Source organism: Lissotriton helveticus, chromosome 8, assembly GCF_964261635.1.
Source record: "Lissotriton helveticus chromosome 8, aLisHel1.1, whole genome shotgun sequence".
NCBI classification, from domain to species: Eukaryota; Metazoa; Chordata; class Amphibia; order Caudata; family Salamandridae; genus Lissotriton; species Lissotriton helveticus.
This window is the reverse complement of record NC_136069.1, coordinates 806,792,341-806,816,009: the sequence shown is the minus strand read 5'-3', so window position 1 is coordinate 806,816,009 and position 23,669 is coordinate 806,792,341. Positions and strand designations below refer to the sequence as shown.

The window sequence follows — 23,669 nt, the reverse complement described above, 5'->3', positions numbered from 1 at the left end:
GTCGATCCACTGATTGAGGTTGCGGGCGGCGGTGTCGGGGTCGGTGGGGTCGGCGGGTGGGCTCTGGGCGGGGGTGGTGGTTAGCTGGTCTTCGGTGACTTTGCTCCAGCAGCGGCGAGGCATCTGTTGGGTGCGGTGGTGCGCTGTGGGCTTCTTGAAGGTGAAGTGAATGCAGCGATGGTGAGTCCAGTGGAGTTCGGTGGTGTGGTTGAAGGACACGTGGGGGCTTGCAGAGAAGATGGGGTCAAGCGTGTGGCCGGCAGAGTGGGTGGGTGTTGTGACGAGTTGTCTGACAGTACAGAGATCTGGGCCTAAATCCATCGTTCTTTTGCTCACCATGCCATTCCAGTTCGGACCCAGCCAAGTGCAAATCAGTCTTGACCCTGCGCCACAGTCCAGCCTGAACTGCCAGGCCAGGTTCTCCCTGGACTGGAAACAAGCATCCTTAGACCGGTTTCAGGCTTTCAGCCCTCATCAGCCAGGATAGCTTGACTCCAGTGGCATGGAGAGCACGGGACCCACGTCTGGTCATACCCGTCCCACTCAGGGTGACAAATACAAAAAGAACAATTAATGGACAGAATGCAGAACAATGTCATACATTCGCCCCAGTACAGAGATCTGGGCCTAAATCCAACTTATTTTTGCTCACCAAGCCATTCCAGTTGGGACCCAGCCATATGCAAATCAGTCTTGACCCTGCGCCCAATGGGAACAGTCCAGCCCGAACTGCCAGGCCAGGTCCTCCCTGGACTGGAAACAAGCATCCTAGGACCGATTTCGGGTTTTTAGCCCTCATCAGCCAGGAAATGAGGCACAATGAATGGTGCATGTTGAAATGGGTTGCACCAGGCAATTCCGGTCAAGCACAGCGAAGAGTTGCAAATTCCATACCTCCCTGGAAATGAGGCACAAAGTCTAGCGCATAATGTTACAGCCTGCACCAGACCAGTCCATTCTCACACACAGGCGCAAGTTCAGCCGAGCCACATGATGGAAAATGAGGCACTACTACGGGTACATCCCCCAGCTCCTAGGGTCACACCATGTGAATCGGACACTCCACGCAATGAGCATGCAGGTGGAGGGACACACTAGAGAAATGCGTCACGATTGATGAAACGGGCCACGCAGAGTCCTGCAACTGGTAAATCTGCTCACCAGCAACTAGACATCTATGAGTACCAGGGTCCCTGTGGTACAGGAACCACATGCCTCAGATGCGGGCAAGATTTCTGGGGCTCCGTAGTACACAATCCGATCTCTAGGCACAAGTCTTAGTTCCACGCTCACACTGTGCTACCGGTTGGGATTTAGTAGCCGTTGTGGACACTTGTGAGGTAACCACTCTCCAGATGTCACAAGTAGATAGTGTAGGTCCCTCACAGGAGATATTTGATGTTCCTGAGATCTCCGGAAGAACAGGAGGCCCAACGACGGATCCTTGGAGAGCACACTTCAGGGTGCTACACTTCAGCAGGTCTTCAACCCAGGCAAGCCACTATTCAGAAAGGGCACACAGTCCCCTTCAAGGGCAGTAATTCTCCATGTGCACTGCAGAGTCCTCTGGCAATGTACACTACGCAGGCCGGGTTCTCCTGTCCCACATCCCCACAAACATATCTCACCCCTTGGTGAAGAATGGCAACAGTAGTTGAACCACAGATGTCTCCCCGAATTTGTAGGCCTGTCTGCCATGGGACCGTGGAATGTACATCTTAATGTTTAGTGGGGCCATGATCCGGCCACCAGAGGCAAGTGTCAAACCTCGCCCTCCAATCTATACCATTCAGCCCTCAAATTGCAGAGGTCTGTTCTAATGGAATGCCCATCGTTTATAACTGTCACTGAGGAATGCACAGATGTACTCCCTCAACCCCTGGTGTCCACCGGAGCCAGGCAGCATGGCACACAAGACTCTTACAGCATAGAAATTTCCATATTCAATAAGTGGCATTTCTATGCGAGTTATGTCAAAACCCTCTTTACCACTGGAAAGGGTTTGGCAGAGCTAATCCATTGGTAAGAAACATCATGATGCTGCTCCACTGCAATCCACTATCCCAGCCTGACGTAATGTCAAACACTTCCCCATGTTAACCTGTGGGAAGAGCAAGTCTTATAGGTAGTGAAAACACATACAGGTATTCCTCACTACCTGGGCGCACAGGCGCTAGTGTTCACCCAGACCTGCAATGGCAGGCCGGACACATAGTCCCCAGCACCAGGGGTGCAAGTGCGCACGCCCGAGTCTGCAACGGCAGACTGGGCACAGGTGTCAGTGGGCACGCACAGGCCTGCGATGGCAGGATGCATACACAATCACGGGGACAATAGATGGAGGTGCGCACATACAGCAGCTTGTACTGGTAGGCTGCTCATGAGTTTAATTACAATAGATGCCAGGGTGCACACACCGGTCTGCGATGACAAGCTGGGATCATGGGCTTACCCAAGCCCTAGCACCTTAGGTGCGAGTGTGCACACACCACCCTACCCCAGCCAGCCGGACACTATTCACTTCCTTACGGGTGTTAGAACACCAGTGATGCAGGGATGCATCCACCGGCCCACGATGGCAGACCGGGTACCTATACAAAATGCCATAGGTGCCAGGGCACATCCTCAAGCCTGCAACGGCAGGCTGGAAACTTAGTCAAAACAGCATGAGGACCGGTGTGCACACCAGGCCTGTGATGGCAGGCTGAGCACATAGTTAACACCCCACAGGTGCAAATGCGACCTCCCCGGTCTGCTTTGGCGTTCCTGACACAGGAAGCAAAAAAACAGGCAGTACTCGCTATGGTGATATCCCACATCGATAACGCCACCTCACTACACTTTGGCATCCCGACCTATCTCACCCACCATCTTCAAATGGGTCAGAACTAGGCGGCCAGACTGATTTTTCAAGAAAACAGGCGCCAACATATTGCCGCTCTTTTGAAGAAGTTACACTGGCTTTCAATAACCCAGAGATGCACCTTCAAGGTGGGATGCATTATCTTTAAATCCCTGAATAGCAAAAACCCAAAATTATTCAACAGCTTGATCAACAGGTACACTCCGACCCGCACCCTACGATCTGCTTATATGCATCTCCTGACCATACCTCCCTTTAGACTAAAACGCGTTGGTGGGACAAGGTTCGCCACTCTAGGCCCCAAATACTGGAACTCCCTACCTCTTTGGATCAGATCTTGCACAGACCTCATGACCTTTCACAAACTCCTAAAAACATGGTTATTTAGCCAGGCATATTAGTAACATCTCAGCCCAACACTGTCAGAGTAGCGTCAAGAAACCAACCTGGTGTACTTGCGCTCTATAAATAAAGTTTAACATAACATAACTGGTCCATGTTTCTGATCACCTTATCAGTGCCTCTTCCTAGCCTGTGTAGGAAGGCACAAGCCCTTCCATACTGCCTGAACACTGAGGACGTGTTCCTAGCCCTGAGGCCACAAAAGAGAATCTGAGACACCCCAGGAGTATCCCATGGAAAGAGCCAAACTCTAAGGCAGGGGAAGCCCCACGTGGGGTGTTCCTCACTACCTGGGCAGGGAATATCCATATGTACCCACCAGACCTTCAGCTTACCACCCCTCCCCCTGCACCCGTCAGGGCTTCCTTATATGGGACGACTCATTCAAAGTAGGCTGAGGCATAAGTGATGGCAACATAGGAAGGGGCACAACAGCACCCCACAGGCCTACAATGGCAGTCCCGATACATGGTTGACAGGCTATCTGGAGGGTGGCACACACAGTGCTACATTCCACTACTAGCCATTGCTGTACTCGCCCAGGGTATGAAGTGTACCTATTTACGGGGCGCACGGAGGTACTGTACCTAAACCCATAGCGTACACACCCCTGCCTAATGCGGGTGAGGCAGGTGCACGCACCTTCCCTCTGCAGTACAGGGGGATGAAGCCCAGATTCCTAAGGTTAGGTGGAGAGAGTCAGCAAAGATTTGGAGGAATAAGTGAAACGTTTGGGGGTAAATTCCCCTAAGAAGGGCCATGTCCAACAGTAAAGCAGTCCTAAAAGGAACAGAAGTAAACAATCTGTTGCAGAGGCAACTACAGAAATATAGTAAATGGAACCAGAAGTGTTTGTGCAGGGTTTTCAGATGAGTACACGTTTTCTGTGAAAAAAACGTTGTTCCTTAGAAATGGTCCTCGATACAGCTAAGAGTCTGATCAGCAGACTAGGCGGTTTATTTGCAAACAAATGCAGTCGTAATAAAAAGCAGCATAATATTAAGTTAATTATGAAATACTGTTTACTTTAATTACTGAGTACTGTTTAAGCCTGAAAAAGCTAGAAAAAAAATGTAGATGGTAGTTATTTTGTGTGGTTAATGTTTTCACAGCTGGAAGAAGCAATTTTCCGAAGCACTGTCAGTCCCTTATGACATTCTCCTCCTTCGTTTCTTTTTGTTCATGGATGTATTCAAAATGAAAAGCTTTAATAACAAGGCTGTGGGCGTAATGCAGCGTAAGTCAGCTGTCACTGGGTTCTGAGGGGTGATGGTATTATCCTTGGATGAATGTCTGAGCTGTGGGTCACCAGAGGCCTATACTTCATTAGAACACTGTGCGCAGGAAAGATTTGAGCTGCTGTGCCTTCGTTCGACAAAGCACAGCCACTCATATTTACACATCGATCACACCTTGTACTAAGATGTCAGCCATGATTTCTCTCGTCTTCGCTTTGCCTACGAAACTATGGCTATAAACACCACAACTAGTTCAAACCGAGAAAGTGAAAACTGCAAAGCAATGGATATGGAACTACTACTGCTCAGCACTTTATTGGAATGATATTTTTTCTGCTCCATCCTTGATCCTGTCATGCTCCAGTTCTAGTAATTTGTTAGTACTCTTTGGGCTGGAGTAATTTTTCCCAGTTTTTTTCTTTGCCTCCTTTTGGTGGCTAGTTTAGTGGCTACCAATAATATGGAGCAGAGTACAATGTTTGGGAAAGACGAGGTGGCTCTGGTTGGGTACTATAACAGGAAGATCATCCTTATGATGCTGGTTCCCGGAAGAGGCGGGGCAAAGGTGATCCCTCAGGGGAGGAAGGCCAGCTGGCCAAAGTGCTGAGGAGCAAACAGTGATAAAATGGCGTCTGGTGCAATTGGAGGCAGGTGAGCCACTACTGGGAGAACGGTGTGGCCCAAAAGGAGAGCCTTTTGAGGCCTGGGCAGAGAGGTAGTGATTCCATTTGCAGGTTAGCTCGCGGGAGGAGATAGGGCAGTATCCATGGGGCAGGAGAACGGGGGTTGGCAGGGACCCCTTATTGAGACTTACCTTCTCCACCAAACACAGGGCAGATGGCAAGCCTAGCTGGCCAAGATACTGCTTTCAAAACAAAAGCTTAACTCGTGTTATTAACACTTCCTTCACCTCTGAATACACCCAGCACGCAAGCTAAAATGAACGACCTGCACTACAATCGTGAAACTAACTTCAAGCAGTTTCGTTCATTTTCAAATAATCAGTCAAACCGCTCCTGTATGGTCAGCTTTAAAACTTAGTGTGATGCAGCCACTTTATTGTGTGCATTAGTAAAATGCATGTTGTACTTGGCAACTCTCTTTAACAACTTTTATAAAGTTATCCTTCCCAAAGGAAGCACTCGTCATCCCTGGTCAATTTTTCAGATGACTAGATCTCTTGTTTATTTTTATCCTCGGCATGTCCATGCCCTTAGTTCTTCTATGTCGTGTGAGGATGCTATAAGTAGGGGAGAGGCAAAGGATAACATGTGTGAGGCACTAAAGCTTGTAAAGTGACTCGGGGGAGCCACACTGACTTGGTGAAACTTGTGCCACAACTGACAAAGGGATGGCAAGCATTGCTCCAGGAGCACTAACACTGACATGGGTACAGTGACACGGGGGCACTAATACTAGGACACTGACCAGGGTACACTGACAGAGAGGAACTGGAAATGGACACCATAACCAGGGATGTAACATGCATATCCACACTGACATCATGACTCTGGTTCAGGGGACATTGAAACAGGAGCACCAGTGCTGACATGGGAACATGGTGTCAGCACTAAGGGGGATTCCACGCCGGCTGAGCTCACCTAGCTCCGCTGAGGCGTCAAACAGCTTCCTGCTCCTGTGTAGCGGCCGGGCTTTGCTCCGCCGAGCGACCTGCCTCCACTGCTTCCTGACTGGCCGGGCTTCGCTCCGCCGGTCAGGACTACATAAAACAGCAGCCCCAAACTCAGGACGCCGCCCCCCTCATCATCCTGCGCCAGGAGGCGCATAAAGCACCGTTTGCTGCCGAGGACTCTGTGTCAGCACTAAGGGGGATTCCACGCCGGCCGTGCTCACCTAGCTCCGCTGAGGCGTCAAACAGCTTCCTGCTCCTGTGTAGCGGCCGGGCTTTGCTCCGCCGAGCGACCTGCCTCCACTGCTTCCTGACTGTCCGGGCTTCGCTCCACCGGTCAGGACTACATCACCCAGCAGCCCCAAACTCAGGACGCCGCCCCCTCATCATCCTGCGCCAGGACGCGCATAAAGCACCACTTGCTGCCGAGGACTCTGTGTCAGCACTAAGGGGGATTCCGCGCCGGCCGAGCTCACCTAGCTCCGCTGAGGCGTCAAACAGCTTCCTGCTCCTGTGTAGCGGCCGGGCTTTGCTCCGCCGAGCGACCTGCCTCCGCTGCTTCCTGACTGGCCGGGCTTCGCTCCGCCGGTCAGGACTACATCACCCAGCAGCTCCAAACTCAGGACGCCGCCCCCCTCATCATCCTGCGCCAGGAGGCGCATAAAGCACCGTTTGCTGCCGAGGAGTCTGTGTCAGCACTAAGGGGGATTCCACGCCGGCCGAGCTCACCTAGCTCCACTGAGGCGTCAAACAGCTTCCTGCTCCTGTGTAGCGGCCGGGCTTTGCTCCGCCGAGCGACCTGCCTCCACTGCTTCCTGACTGGCCGGGCTTCGCTCCGCCGGTCAGGACTACATCACCCAGCAGCCCCAAACTCAGGACGCCGCCCCCCTCATCATCCTGCACCAGGAGGCGCATAAAGCACCGTTTGCTGCCGAGGACTCTGTGTCAGCACTAAGGGGGATTCCACGCCGGCCGAGCTCACCTAGCTCCGCTGAGGCGTCAAACAGCTTCCTGCTCCTGTGTAGCGGCCGGGCTTTGCTCCGCCGAGCGACCTGCCTCCGCTGCTTCCTGACTGTCAGGGCTTCGCTCCGCCGGTCAGGACTACATCACCCAGCAGCTCCAAACTCAGGACGCCGCCCCCCTCATCATCCTGCGGCAGGAGGCGCATGACGCACCGTTTGCTGCTGAGGACTCTGTGTCAGCACTAAGGGGGATTCCACGCCGGCCGAGCTCACCTAGCTCTGCTGAGGCGTCAAACAGCTTCCTGCTCCTGTGTAGCGGCCGGGCTTTGCTCCGCCGAGCGACCTGCCTCCACTGCTTCCTGACTGGCCTGGTTTCGCTCCGCCGGTCAGGACTACATCACCCAGCAGCCCCAAACTCAGGACGCCGCCCCCCTCATCATCCTGCACCAGGAGGCGCATAAAGCACCGTTTGCTACCTCGTCCTGCGAGGACGCGTGCGGGACGCGACGGGCAAAGCCCGGGCAAAGGGCAGGCCGTCTGTGGCTGTCCGGGGCAGGGCTGGGCCACCACTCTAGGCTTCTTCACTCGGGACTTTTGCACCAGGTAAACTGCGTCAAAAATACCAGAAAATACCAGACTGTACTTAGTTGACAGCACTACACGTACACTAATGGCGACAAGATCTAAAATGGGCATAAATACCCCTATGTCAACTCGCTCAACATCGAGGAAAAAAGAACAAGCTATCACTCCACTAGCAAGCCTGACGGCGATAGATAGAATGCTACAAAAAACTATTGGGGTCGTTGTTACAGCAATAGAAAGTACCGAGAGGCGTTTGTCATTACCATCAAGTTTGTGCTTACCAAATCTACCCACCCAAGATAGGAATACTCATGTAAATACATCTGCAACAACAGCGTATTCACAGGACTCCATTCTTATGGAATCATACGCAGACTTTCCAGGGAAAGATCACCATTGTGCCAGTATACCGTAACAATCACCCCCCATTGACTTTCCACGTCGGGAAAGTAGATTGTCAGTGACTCCCAATATGCGAACAGATGAAGAGTCCCCTATTTTAATTAATGTATCTGATGATCTGGACGGGTTGGATGAATGCAGTAATGTCAATATTAACTTAACAGACAAGACAGATAATGGGAATACCCTTCAAAACTTAGGTGGTAGAGGTTCCAAAGGTAAACCAGCACCTAGTAGAAAATTGCTGATTGCACATAAATTCCGGGGGAAACCAAGGGGTAAACAGAAGAAAATAGTACCCCTTCTTATGAAACAAAAGGGTGACAAGAGTAAGCCACATAATAGTTCTGACTCGCAGCCCAATGAAGATAGGTGCTCCATTCAACAGGAAACATCATCCCTTATTGTAGCAGACCTTATGATCCAACTTGAGCAGTTAGTGAAGTCACTTACCTTACCGATAGTGGAAAGATTAAAGTTCCTAGTAGATAAGGTAGGAAACCTAGAAAGGCTTGGTATAGCCCACTCAGATATGCTGGAAAACATGAATATACCAGTTAAGCCAGCCCAGAAAAACGTCCCTAAGAACGTCCCTAAGGATAAACCCCTAAACAAACCGGCTAATGGTGGACTGAGAGTAAACAATCGTACCGCACCAACTGGCACAGTCATTATCCCGGAAAAAGTAGCACCTAATGGCCCTACAATAAATACAGGGCAAATAGTTACTGCAGAAAAGCCCAAGAAAGTTAGCCCAGAACTTATTAATTTAAGTAGGGCAGTCCCTGTGCAAAAAACATATAATGTAATTCCTGCAGTTATAAATTTACCCCCTGAAAGCAGTGCTTACGTAGCGATTCTTGCTAATGTTCCAAAACTAAAGCCCACTCAATTTGAAAATCAAGTAACGCTCAAAAACAAAACATTACACTGGCTTTCTAGAAACTGTGGTTTCCCCATGCACGGGGCGAATCAGATAGTAATGGTTCAGAGAGTGGGCTGGTTGGGTCCCAGTAAAAAGGAAATTGAGGGCGATTGTATCGTTATCAATTTCAAAACACCAGAATGGGCCAGGGACTCAATTTTAAATGCGCCATTGCCCTCCAATTGGGAATATAATACTACTCTACTTCCGTTAGATTATTTTTATAGGGGCCAGTCAGGCAAGCAACATAAAGTGCGAATGATTGATCATCCCAGAGTTAACTACCATAACATAGCCCATAACTTTACTACCTTACCTAAGTACAGGGACAACTTTCTAATTCCCACTTACAACAGATTTCAGGCATTCGACCCGATAGACGAGATAGATTGACTTAGTGATCAACCCGAATTCTTGTATGTAGATATTGAAAAAATTTATAGTAAGGGAAAGGTCCTTCAGGGACGCACAGCCCCCTCCAAGGAGACTTTGTTTAGATCTGAAACCGACCCTGAGGCGGCCGGATTAAATAAAGCTGATGTGGATACTGATGAGGGATCAGTGAGAGGTGGCATGTATACATCTGTAACGACAGTCCAATGTGATACAATTCCAGCTATAGATGCCAGTTCAATGGACAGTTCAGCAATAGTCCAACCCCACACTATTCCATATAACACTAACGATGAAGGTCTCAACATCACCACATGGAATATTGCGGGTATTGCTGGAAAACTTACTACCCCATTCTGGAAGAGCTTTATTACCCGAGGGTACGATATAATCTGTCTCCAGGAGACATGGTTTAGAGAACAAATTCATGTGGAGGGGTATATAGCATATCATGTATCTGCAGCAACACCCGTAGCGGGTAGGGCAAAAGGTGGGCTTTTAACTTTGGTATCAACCAAGCTCACTGAGTTTAAATTTGGGAGTTGCTCTGAGGTTGCCCGTACGCACAGATATTGCGTCTAGAACATGGAAAAGGTAGGGACCTGGTTATAATAAATTTTTATAATAACATTTTGGGAGCTAATCAGGAACTGATAATACAAGACATAGGGAGGGAAATAGAAAGAACCTTATCGCAATCCAGAGATCTACCAGTTATCGTCTGGGCAGGAGACTTCAATATACAAGCCTGTAAATATTCACAAAAGGGGATTTGCGGTCATCTAGGTGAGCAGTATAGTAGAGACGGCACTCCATACAATCATTTCCCTCATACTTTTTTCGGAAATGCATTAAACAACTTAGTTGCGAAAATGGACTTGGAGTTGTTGGATTGTACAAAAAATAGCAACAACAGAGAATGTCCATCATTCAAAGGAAGGGATGCCCATTCTAACATTGACCATGTTCTCGTGTCCTGTGGCTCGGCCTACTCTAATTTATGGGTGGTTGAGCAAACTGTGAGTGATCACAACAGCATTTCACTTACATTATATGGTTGGGGGTGTAAAACCTATACCGACGGGAGATATATTCAAGGGATTACAGCTGAAAGATCGAATGGCATGAGAATAAAATGGGCCAACACTAACCCCGACCAACTCATGGTGGATGTTCACTATAAATGTGCTGCAGAAATAAGCTACTATCTAGGCATTGAGGTGATTCCTGCTAGTCTCCTTACTAACTTTTTAAAAAAAATAAATGTGGTAATAGAGGACTTATTGACTGCTAGGAGCCGGAGGCCGAGGAAAACCAAGGTGGTTTGGTTTGACAAAAATTGTGCTCTGGCATTAACTAAATTAAAAATGGCCCTAGATGTTAAGCCCAGAGATATAGTAAAAATCAGGGAAGAGCGCCACAACTATAAGACCTCGTTAGCTAGGCGAAAAAAAGGAGCTACAAGACGAGGCATGGTCTAACCTGGATATGGCGGCATCTACTAAAAATCACAAGTTATTTTGGGAAACAATCAATTGTCCTTTTTAAAGAAAATGAAAATATTCCCGAAATAATCTCCCATGTAAATTGTAGCACCTGGATAGCTCATTTTTTTAGGATTTTTAATTCAGATGGGTTAATTGTAGATACAATCAAAGAAAATAAATCGAAATGGCCGAGAATGCAGTTAAATATCAGCTTGAATGAGGTATATGAGGGACTTAGAAAAAGCAAGGGTGGTAAAGCCCCGGGCCCCGACGGGGTACCAGTGGACCTCTATAAGCACAAAATGGATCTATGGGCACCCATATTGACACATTTATTCAATGCTGCTGCTGACAATGGGTTACCACAGACATGGGGTCAGTCGATCATTGTACCCCTATTTAAGAAAGGCTCGAGGTCAGAGGCATGCAATTATCGTCCCATCTCCCTTCTGGACTCGTCAATTAAGGTTCTCAGTAGAGTCCTCTTAGAGAGATTAGAAACCTGGGTTGAAGAAAACGCTATTTTATCACCAGTGCAGTACCGATTCAGAAGGGGGTTGGGAACGATGGAGCAGTGCGTAAACCTCGAGCTTATTGCTAGCAAATATACAAAAGCTAAAGAAGGTAACTTATTTTTATGTTTTGCTGATTTGAGTTCTGCTTTTGATTTAGTTGAACATTCTCTTTTATGGCCAGTTTTATTAGATATGGGAGCACCAGCCGAGATCACCCACTTCTTGGCGAGACTTTACGAAAATGTGTCTAGTAAAGTCAGATTTGGTACAGCTGGTGAATGTACCCCCTTTTTTAAGATTAATAGAGGCATTCGGCAAGGATGTGTTTTGGCGCCCCTTTTATTTTCTTTATTTATAAACCAAATTGACCAAACCCTTAGATTAACTCCAGCAGATGCCCCTACCATTAATGGCAACCCCATTCCAATACTGCTGTACGCGGATGACGCGGTCCTCCTGTATCGTACCCAAAATGGCCTGCAATGCCTTATTAATAAATTTCATACCTTCATAAATAGCAGGAAATTGATAATAAATAAAGGTAAAACATTTGTAATGTCATGCGGGAAGAAGACTAGGAAAAACAGGACTTTCTATTTGGATGGGGATAAATTAGAAACCGTCAAAAAGTTCTGTTCCTCTGCATCACATTTTCTGGGGATGGAAGGTGGGCCAGCGAACAGGAAAGCGTACGTTTTAAAATGGTTAGGAACACTAGTAGTGTTTTTAGATTTGCTGCTAAATTAGGGGGTCGGAGAATAAAGGAGATGGTGTTCATCTATAATTCAAGGTGTCTGTCATCAGCCTTATACAGGGCGGGCGTCTGGGGTTACAATACTCAAAGTGGCAAGCTAATTCAGAATGAAGAGAACTCATTTCTGAAACGCTTGCTATGTGCCCCGGCCTCAGTCTCCTCTGTGATAATCCATAGGGAAGTGGGCCTAAATCATGTCAAGGATCTAACAGCTCTGCACCCATTGGCCCTATGGCGATCAATCTGGTCAAAAACCGAAACTAAATTTACCCAGGACGTGATAACTGACTGCTTAAGGCTGGATTATTGTTCATGTATACCATGGCTTGGCCATATCAAATATTGGTATAAAACACTCTACGAAATCGATGATTTTCATTAACCTGAGTCGGTGGCATGTGTATCCAAAAAAGAGCTTGCAGTATCCTTTTTAAAACATATGGAAAATATTAGATCCATCGAATGCGCGAAACAAAGAACTTTTACCCTTCATCAGGAGTATAGCGTAAGCGAAGGCTTTCAATCATACCTAACATCAGTCACAAAAAGCTCACACCGTTTTATATTAACTCGCTTACGCCTGGGCATTGTGCACCATTTAGTGGCATTCCCTCTGATTAACCAGCACAGCACCTCTCCCTGCCCTTGTGACGGTATATCCAAACAGAGTAGCTGTCATTTTATGTTGTTTTGCAAATTTTATATTTCATTAAGGAAATTTTATTTAAAACCCATCTTTTTATCCAATAAACTACGATGCACTAAGATAGCCATGCAGATAATGTTTAACCTGCAGAGCCCAGATATATGTTTTTGCGTAGCAACATACATTTTAAAATGTATATCTGCACGGAAATCGATGATTTTATGAACAAACTGTACTAAATGTCTTATGTTATTATAACAGGAAAAAGACAATAACTCCCCCCTGCCATACTATGTGTTCAGTGCACTAGTGACATTATGAATTTTAGATCTGTGCTTTAAGTCTATTTTATTCTCGGCGCACTAGTGAAACTGTGAATTTTGTATTTTAATCTTTTTAATCTGTGTCCCAATTCCTATGCACTTTATCATTGCTAGTTTTGCACATAAACTAAAAGACGACTATTGCACTTTCTGAATGCTAATTATGCACATATTTGTATTAATTGTTAGCATGTGTCACTTTCCTGCAAATTTTGCACATGCTTTATAAAGATAAATTGCACTTTATTATGTAAACCAAGGAAACTAACCTTTACTGTGCCGTCTCTCGGCCGAACTTTAAGTGGGTTGTAACCATGTGCTGGTTGTTCTGTATTAAAAACATGTTAAGAAATATGAGTCAGTGATGCTTAACTCGCCGCTATTTGTCTTTGAGAAAGAACGAAAAACGGGCGCCTACCTTTTTATGGTACTTCACTGGCCCGAAAATTTTTCAAAATCACAGCACAGTAAAGGTTAGTTTCCTTGGTTTAAGCTCATTTAAACAAACCACTTTTTGGCGCCACAATTACACTCGCTATCTTTTCTACCACCAGGTACCCCTCCTCTAAACAAAGCCCTTGGTGTCTTAGATTCTTAAAGAATGTGACGCCCCCGCCACATGACCCATACCTGGTATGTACTGATGGTATTTATTCTTTGAGAGACCAGGAGAGGCAATCACTTAGTTCAAGTCCAGTAATCAGCGCTTTTCTCTTTGCATCCTGCAGATATAAGGAATTAAAAGCCCTGATGAGAGACCAGGGACATTCGTCCTGGCCTCGAAACGCGTCGGCTTTTGTGTTGGATGGAACAAACTCTGATTTGTAATAACAACTAGGACCTAGTAGTCCAGTGATTTGTATTGTTTGCCATTTATTTGGCACAAGTTCCACGCACATTCAGAAATATTCATTTGTTGTTGTTTATATATGTAGTCTTGGTTTATTTATTTTTTGTATTTTCTGCAGTATGTTTTGATGTTGTCTTTATTGATTCATAATTTCATGTGATTTTTGTAAAAAGTGTAATATTGAATGTACAGTGTTTTGTTTTTTTGCTAGTATAACTTAAAAATTGTTGACGAAATATAAAGTAAATGGCAATAAAAGAATTTGCCTGGTTTGGAATGAATACATATTTTTCCATCCTTTAAAGCTTTTTTGAAATAATTGTGTTTGGGACATTTTTGTTGTTTATGATAAGTATACGGTCTAGTCTCAATCACTGATAAGGACCTAACTCCTTAGGGATACAACACTGATACAAGGGCATTGACACTGCTGCACTGCCACTGGGACACAGAAACTATTGCAATGACATAGAAGCATCAAATCTGGCATGAGGCTATTGACTTGGGGACATGCACACTGGAATGTTGACAGAAGGCACAAACATTGATGCGGGAACAATGTTGTGGGGCTGTAACACTGTGAGACGGACACATGCACACTAGTATACGGATTCTAAATATTTGACGCTTGTACAAAATGCCAGAGCAGTGACACAGCAAGGACACTTATTTATGGGGGACCCTCTACTAGCATACTCAACTCCAGTCACTGGAGTGGGAACACTGGGGTATTTACATGACAACAGCACTAAAATAGATATTGACACTAGAACACTGCCCAGGGTTACAGCCACTGTGATACAGCTTGGGTGCACTGACATTGCCACTGGCAAAGACAACACTGACACAGTGAAGAACCGAGCATGGGGACATTGAGACTAGGATGGTAACACTGGCAGGTGTGCAGATGTGGCACAGAATAACTGACATGGGAATATTCACACTGAGGCACAGACATCAGGAAATTATACTAGGACACAGCTAGATGGAAAAATATGGACACTAACTTTGACAATGGAAGTCTGGCAGAAGGAAACAAAAAGAGGGACCAGGAACATTGGCAAGTCGACAAGTCTACTACTGAGACATTGATACAAGGGCACCAGCATTGAGGCACTTGATTTCTGTCACTGGCAGTAAGATATGGCACAACACAAAGGCACCAGCATGGGGGTACTGATGCCGGGTCACTGGAACTTGAGAACCAAACATGACACAGGGAAACTACAAGGGTGGACACAGACAATGGGGCACCAACACCTGCATAACAACCTTATAGCAAGGACACTGACACATGAAAACTGAAACACAAGCACTTCTATTGATACTTTGGCAAAGGATCACATGAGTATTGATGCTGACACTGGAACACTAGCACATACATTGGGTAGTTTATTGTTGCCACTGGGAGAGAGTCACAGATGTAATAGATTCTGGGACAGTTGAAGATGCAAGAGAACACCAACATTGGAATCGTGATACTGGGACAATGACACTGATATTGATATGGGAATCTTGGCACCAGGACACTCATAAAAGAGCACTGAAGCAGGAACAGGGACACGTGGACAGTGTAGGAAGCTGGCTCTGTATATACTATACCAAAGTAAGGTATAGTGTGCACAGAATCCAGGGAGCCCCCCAGAGGTAAAGCAGAGGCTAAATTAGACAAGTACTAAATGCTCTCCTTTGTGGTAGTGTGGGCAAGCAGTTAGGCTTATCCAGAGGGTGTGTTGAGCATTTATTGTATTCACTCACTCAAGACTGATGGCACACACTCAGAGACTGAATCCAGACCAATTATGTAAGTATAAAAAAAGATATATACTTATGTTCTATTTTTGGAACCAAGCAGGACTTGGTACAAGTAAGTAGAATATCCTTTAAAATACACAACTTTACAAGGAAATTAAGTTTTGAATGGATTTGCAATTGGTATAGGTTTGTATTTGCTTTTAAAACAGTTTAAAATACATAGAAATTACCTTTGATTACTTTTCAAGTTATTTTGAGTACTTGAGGTGCTATGCTGAGATATCACAGAAGGGGACTTACAAGTTACCGGTAAGTGCGACAGTTTTGGGTTTAAGTCAAAGTTACTTTGTTTTCCATACAAAAGTCAGTTCAACAAAATGTTTGGCACAAAAATCGGAACATTGGTTCCTATGGGAAAAAGAGTGTTAACGGTTTAAAGGTAAGTAAACGTCCTGCAAGTATGGCTTTTGGGAGTTAGGACCAAGGTTCTCCAAGGTCCAGTTGGGCACTCAAATAACACCACCAGCAGCACTAGGGCAGCCAGGTGTAGAGTGCAGAGGACCAATGTTAGCCAATAGGGCTAGGGGGTACTTTGGTTGAGGGCTGCTCACGGGCAGGCCGCTCAGTCTTGGGAGCCAAGCTCCTAGGGTTGAGGTCAGGGCAAAGGGGGTCCCAGGTCAGCACTAAGTCCACACCACCAGCAGCGCAGGACGGCTGGGTGCAGGGTGCTTACGAGGTGTTGTGAGCCCAATGCAATCCTATGGGGGTTGCCGGTTTTGGATGTTGGCTGCAGGCTTGGTCCAGGAAGTCTTCCAGGATGAACTAACAACAGGGCAGGTAAGTTAGAGGGTTCAGTGAGATAGGTGCATCTCAGGTCCTCTTCTCCAGGGCACTAGGCAGCCAGTTGCAGGGGTGCCTTTTGAGGTCGGATTTCACATTACCAGGCGATACTGGGGAGTCCTGGAGGGGTCAACCCATGGTGTACTAGGACTCTGGAGTGCTGGGGGACCTCACTGGAAGCGGCGTGCTACTTGGACTCCGGCCGTAGGCGACAGGTGCAGTGGCGGTTCCAGGAGTTGAGTTTCTTCATCCTCAGCAGGCTTTGAGTCTTTCTTTGGAGTTTTGAAACAGAGCAGCTGTTCGAAGGTGATCTGGTCTTTGTTAAAGGCAGTCAGTCCTCACAGGGGGTCTGGAGGTTGCTGTCTGCAGGACAAGTTGAATTTTGGCGCAGGATCTCTGGAAACTGTAGACCGGCCAGTAGGGATGAGGCAAGTCAGTTCTTCTCCACAGTCACCTCTGCTATACAACTTAATCCATCCTTCCTCTTCGTAGGTTACAGGAATATAGAACGATAAGATTCAGGGTCCCCCTAAATACTAAAATTTAGGGGGTTACATGGGTGTGCAGGACAAGACCAATAGGTCCCTTCCTTGGGGCAAGTACATCCCCTATTATGCCACCCTTCAGGGAGAGGGGGGCAGGAGCCTCTCTCTAATTGGCTGGGTCCCCTCATCTTCAAAATAGAGGGAACTGAGATGTGTGGTTCACCTCGCCTCCCCCACCGGATGGGTGGGGTTGGCAAAGGTGTGCACACCTCTCCTCCTAACTTGATTTGCCAGCTGATTTTCCTGCCCAAAGTTGGGGTCAAAACCGGTGGGAGCCAGTTGCTGAGGGCAGCAAAAGGCTGGGGCAGCTTACAAAGGCAGCTGGCCTTTGAAACTTCACCCTCGTGGACCCAGCCCATCCTGGGGAAGGAGGCATGACACCTCTGCCCAGGATGGATTCTGTTTCTGGACCCAGAGAGCTGTGACCCTCTACCCAGGGGTCCAGAAACTTGCCTGGTGGTGGCATATGGTGGGCAGCCATTCAGGAACCACACCAGAGCTGGTTGTTTTTCAGGGGGCATCTCTAAGATGCCCTCTGAGTGCATTTTACATTAAATCCCACATTGGCATCAGTGTGGGTTTAATGCGCTGAGACATTTGCTACCAAACTTCCCAGGTTTCAGTAAAGTCAATATGGAACTGTGGAGTTAGTAATGACCAACTCCCAGACCATATACTGTTTATGGATTTACTGCAGTTACAATGTCTAAGAATGGACTTAGACGCGGTCGGGGCACAGTGCTCATGCGACTGTGCTCTCACTTGTGGGCTATTGTACTCTGCTAGAGGGGTGACTTACCTAGGCCTCAGGCAGTGAGTTACTGGCATGGCACACAGAGATGTGTACCATGTCGACTCTACATGTTTTCTCTGCACCAAAACATGCAACCTGCAATGTCAGTGTGTGGTTGTGTTGGTGCAGGGCCTCTATGGGTGGCACAATAGGTGCAGCAGCCCTTAGAGGCCTTCCCTGGTCACAGTGCCCTTGGTACCCAAGGTATCTTTTACAAGGGGCTTACCTGTGGCCAGAGATGTGCCAATTGTGGGTACACATGTACAGTTTTGGGAAAGAACACACACCCTGGGAACCTGATTGGCAGGGACCCAGGGAACATCAAGTTAAAGTGCATCAGGTGTCAGGGAAATAGTGAGGGGGTTACTGCAACAGAAACCCACTTTCATACAGACAGGGACACACAACACTCATATCAGGACACTGACATTTGGACACTGATATGGAAACCCTGACAGATGGACATTGTGAGTGACATTGCCATTGGGGGTCTAGTGCTACAATACTGACACTAGTACATGGACATTAGAACAAGAATGCCAACTAAACAACAATGTTCTGTATCAATCCTCCGCTTCAAGATGACATCATTTTAGAAAATGCTGCTCATCAGCAATACATCCTAACCTTTACTTTGAGATAGTAATGCAGTCTAGCATTTTTCACACACAATGACCCTTCAGCCCTGGCCAAAATAACCCCAAACTCTACCAATGTGGGGTTCTGGGAATACACCATTTCGGTTTCCAATTCCCAAAGAAGACCAAATGATTTTGGCTATCACAGTGCAGAAAAGGGGGGCTACAATTAGGCTCTACCTGCTGCATGTGGAGAAGAAGGGCTCTTCTTTCCCTTGTTGGTCGAACCTTTTTCATCATTTGAACTGCACTCAAAGCCACTTGCTCAGTACATTTGGAAGCACTGTGCAGTCAGCCACAGAAATAGAAAGAGGCCAGCACTGAGTGAGGATATGGACCCAAACATGTATCATAGTCACTCACAGTCATTTGCTTGGGATCCAAGCAATGTTTGATTTGTAAATAAAAACAAGTACAGGGGTCCCAAGATTTTCCTAGTAGGGAATCTCCAGCAATAATTAAAGCTGTGGTTGTTGAATACCATGGCTGCCTAGTTTTCATTTTGCCTACACTTTTTGTTTCTTTTTCCTACACTTTTCGGTTCTTTTTCATCTCTGTTTTCATCTAACTTTTGATTCTTTAACTAGTGGAAAAGGGTCATTCTCCACACTCACTTTCTGAGCTGTGTCCATCTTCCCCAGTACTCTATGCCGCCCTTGTCGACCTGTTCTGCCAACTGTCCATTGAGACCTCTCTAGTAGGAGTAAATTACTGCAGAAGTTCAGTACAGAAGTGCAGTATTGACTGACCATGTCTGTACCATGGCAGTACCATGTCTTTGTATGCATCATGCATGTGTACTCAGAAGTAACTATGTGCCAATGTGTTTATATGTGCCTTTAAAAGCCATTCAGTTATTATCAATGAAGAATGGACCTCGATTTGCGGCATTTGCCGCACATTTACAGAAAGTTGTCTTTTGGGAGAATACATAATTTCATGTAGAAGTGCAATTATGTTCTATTCAGTTTTTATCAATTTTATTGGCGGTTCTAAAACACTATGGATCACTCATTTTCTAGACAAAATACCAATCTGACAGTCTTTCTTTACTTTAAGGCACAGTTGCCTACTACTTATCACATAGAATTGTAAAAGTGGAATAAATAATACTAATAATTTAAGACATGTTGCCGTCTTTAAAATCTCACCATTGTGCCATTTTTAAATGATAACCCTGTTCAACCAGAGATTCCTTTCATGCTGTAGTTATTGGTTGGGACCAGGACCCCAAACATATACCCCTGGCTACGTGCCTTCAAAGAGATGGCAAGTCTTGTGTTTTTCTTGCTATTTTTGAGGTCTTATGTTACTCTCGCTGTGAGTTCTTGGGAGAAACTGTGAAGTACTTTGCTTACTTTAAGAGAGATGGGAGGGTGAGGAGAATGTGAAAAGCTAATGGCAAATGTGAAAATGTGCAAGAACACGAGGAATTGGGAAAACCAAGTCTGCATGTGGTTCTTCTAAATTCCTCTAGTGTGCAAATCATCAAATATTTTGGAGACAGTATGATAATTTCCAGAAACATACTTCATCGCTAAAAATGAGGATTAAAGGCCCACTCCAGAGTTAAAGACCCAAGCCGATGGCCAGTAGAGCCCGCTACAAGGGCTTTAAAGCTGTTAGAACATTCCACTCCTAGACTGTTTTAATTTGTAAAACAAAAGCCTGGTGGAGTTGAAATCCCCTCGGGCTGCCTGAGGCCTTTGTTCAAAGCAACAGCTGTGAACAAACACAAGAATATTGTCGCTCCGGGCTTTTACCGGTCATTGGAAGCCGGAGCGCCGCATTGTTTTTAATGGAGCTTCCAACATTCCAATGTTCTAATGAGACTTCATTAGATATCTAAGATATAAATCAAATCTGACAATGGCCAATTTTTCATTTTAATGAAGAATTATGCTTTAACGCTGGAGCGGGCCTTTAATGGCTGGTAGAGCCCATTACGGCGGGCTCTATGGCTATATTAGTTCATATTAGTTCATTTCTGACTATCCTCATTGTACATTGAATGTCTACTGGCGCGATGTCCTGCCAGTTTGGTCTGTGTTGCTTACATTTAGGAGCAAAGTAGGCTGTGCTTCACTCAAGAAAGCACGACTAGAATATATATGGTTTCTCTTTTGCCCTACCAGTGATGCTTTGTTACGTAAAGCAGTGAGCCAGGCATAAACCTGAAGTGTACATATATGAAGGAAAGGGTTGAGAGAAAGAACAAGAGATGTATGACATTAGCAGTAGGGTGGCCACCTCACTCTATGTTCTCATGACAGAGATTCCACTACTAGGCCTTTTTGGGTCAGCCTAATGCATTTTGGTTGGTGTAGTCTTGGTTTCCTCCCATTGAACTAATCAGACTGATGGACTTGACAGCAGTGATTTCAAGGTAAAAAATTCAGAACTGGAAGCAGTGTCTGTGATGCTACGGCATGACGTTCTTCACCCTATTTAGCAAAGTAGGATTAGTATTTAAAGACCTACAATGAGAAGTCATGCAGAGTATGTTATAGCAAGGTGGTGCGGTTGTACAATAGTAGGGTTAACTGGTCAATCACAACTTTTTGACAGATGTCCCATTAATTACTGCATCCTCTAAAAGAGACTATGACTTCCATTAGAAAGGGAAATAATTTCAAATACAAGCTTCCATCTGGGTGCAATAAGATCAGTAACTAGATTACGCAGACTATTAACCCGCAGGCAAGATTAGAATATTTGCTATAAAGGCTATTGGAGCTTTACATTACTATTGAAATGTTTTCATGTATTGAGGTATATGAACAATATCACTAATTCATGGTCTATTGCTCAGTCGTTTGCTTTCTTTCCCTTTTGACTAAAGAGAGAAAGAGTTTAGTATACTAATATAAGTTGATAAATAAGAAATAACTAATCAATATTATAAAGGACTCATATGTAATGTCAGATACACCTAATAGTACTTTACTTCTTGTAAACCCTGGACCTCATTTATGAGGCTGTGCGTCACTTTTACGCCGCAGGTGCGTCACTTTTTGTGACGCACAAGTAGCGTAAAAAATGCGCCTTGTTGCGCCATATTTACTAAGTGATGCATCTAGGTAGATGCGTCTCTTTATAAACCCCTGCACCACATTATACCTACACCAGGTATAATGTACGCAAGGGGGGCGTTTTGACGCAAGAAAGGGTCATGGAAGTGACCCCGTGAAATCTATAAGATTTCACTGCGCCATTTCTTGGCCGCTAATTCGTCAAAATCTTACGGCTGCTTCATGGCAGGCGTAAGACTGACGCAGGCCCTAACAACATGGGACTTGCCCATGTGAAAGTACACATTGCTGGAGTTGCGTCACTTTTGTGACCTACTCCAGTAATGCGTCACTTTTGCGCCTACAGATACGTCAGAAATACTGACGTATCTGTAACTCCTTGCGACAAGATGCGCCATATTATAAATATGAAGCATCAATCATGACGCTTTCTCGCAGCGATGCGTCATTTCTCATAAATGAGGCCCCTGATTTTAGTTGCCTAGAAGTTCTGAGAAACTCCTCCATTGATCTCATCTGCTACTTTTTAAAATAGTGACACTTTTCTTATGTGTACATCAAACTCATAAGAGAAATGTGGTGTAAAATAAGTACACCCTGCCAAATGCCACGCATCATGGGTTAGACTAATACATTCACTGCACTAAAATGCTAATGCCATGCATAATTACTAGGTCCTCTATGCACAGCAGTTGAACTCAGCAGCCAGCGTGCTTGCTGTGCTCCTCAAGGCAGTTATTATGAGGTAGCTTAGGTTTAGGAGAGGTGACTCATTGCTATTGAAATCTGCCTGGGCCATCTAAGGGGCCTCTTAGGATGGCGGACGGACCTGCGTCCGTCCGCCACCCCCGAGGTGGGGGGACCGTCCGCAGGGGCAGTGGCGGTCCCTCCAGTGCAATTAAGATGTGACCGCCACCCTGGCAGTCACAACCCGTATCTTTAACCTTGCGGCGGGTGCTGCCCACCCACCGCAAGGTTAAAAATGCATGTTTAACATTTGCAAGCACAAAGCGCAGGCACCGCGCGGTGCCTGCCGCTTTGTGCATGTAAATGCTGGGGGGTACCATAGGTACCCCCCATGTTCACCCCCCACCCCCGACCCCCTGGGGGCCCGCAACGGGCCCCCAAACAACAAAGACCACATGCTTTTCTACGGCGGAAAAGCCGCCGCGGAAAAGCATGTTTTGTGCCCCATCCTAATATGGCTGGCGGTGTCTGATAGACACCGCCACCATATTAGAGCTTTTCCGCCACGGTCGGAAGGCAACCACGGCGGGAAAGCGGCGGACGGTCTTCCCGTCCGCCGATGAACCCCCAGCCATCCTAATCTGGCGGGGGGTCTTTGTAGGCACCGCAGCGGTGAATCCGCATCCTCCGGGCCGGCGGTGGCTGAATTGCATACTATAGGCATGCCTGTTACATTACATTTTACACGAGCCTATAACATACACACATTTTTCGATATATGCATATAATCATAGGTTTTACATGTCCATTTAGGGCATATTACAGCACTGAATGGTATGTATAAACAGTAACAGGCAATGCATATGCCAGAGAGGTGCATACGGTGTATCTAGCGGAGTCCAATATGTTCTTCATGTGATAGATGCCTCCAAGGTGGACTTGTTCCTCCCAGCTCTATAATATCATATGTTTTTTGGTAACAAGATGTACATGTATATCAGTGAAATGCGAATTCTCTAAATTCGCAGAGCAAAATAATTAGACGTGTGTAAAGTGTGGTACTCTCTTCTACTATTAGCCTGGTTGGGGGCAGTTAAGGGTGTTATTTGAAAATCAAGCCTGGGGAGACAAAAAACAACAGAGGTAGATAGTGATTCCAGCATTACTTTAGAGTCAGGCCTTTCATGGTCAGAAAAAGTTCATTATCTTTGGTTCCAAAAGTTATGACTTCCAGTCTCTTTCGTGGGTTTGCCTTGATTTTATTAACAACGTGTTTTGCTGAAATTCAGATTGGGTATTATATCTGGCTTTCAGTGCCAGTTGAGGATGCGGGTGGTGCCAATAGAGTAAGGGAGTGGAGCCAGTGGACGAGGTCGGTGGAACCGGTGGAAGTGGGTGTGGCCT

General features: G+C 46.2%; 1 long non-coding RNA gene across 1 annotated transcript in view; it reads left to right on the top strand.

The window, feature by feature from the left end:
• LOC144771780 (uncharacterized) overlaps positions 1–14,188 on the top strand; it is a 37,857-nt gene extending 23,669 nt beyond the window's left edge. The window contains exons 2-3 of the long non-coding RNA XR_013599472.1: positions 13,680–13,758; positions 13,854–14,188. This is a non-coding gene — a long non-coding RNA (uncharacterized LOC144771780). The remainder of the gene's footprint in view (positions 1–13,679; positions 13,759–13,853) is intronic.
• Positions 14,189–23,669: the final 9,481 nt, after the last annotated feature.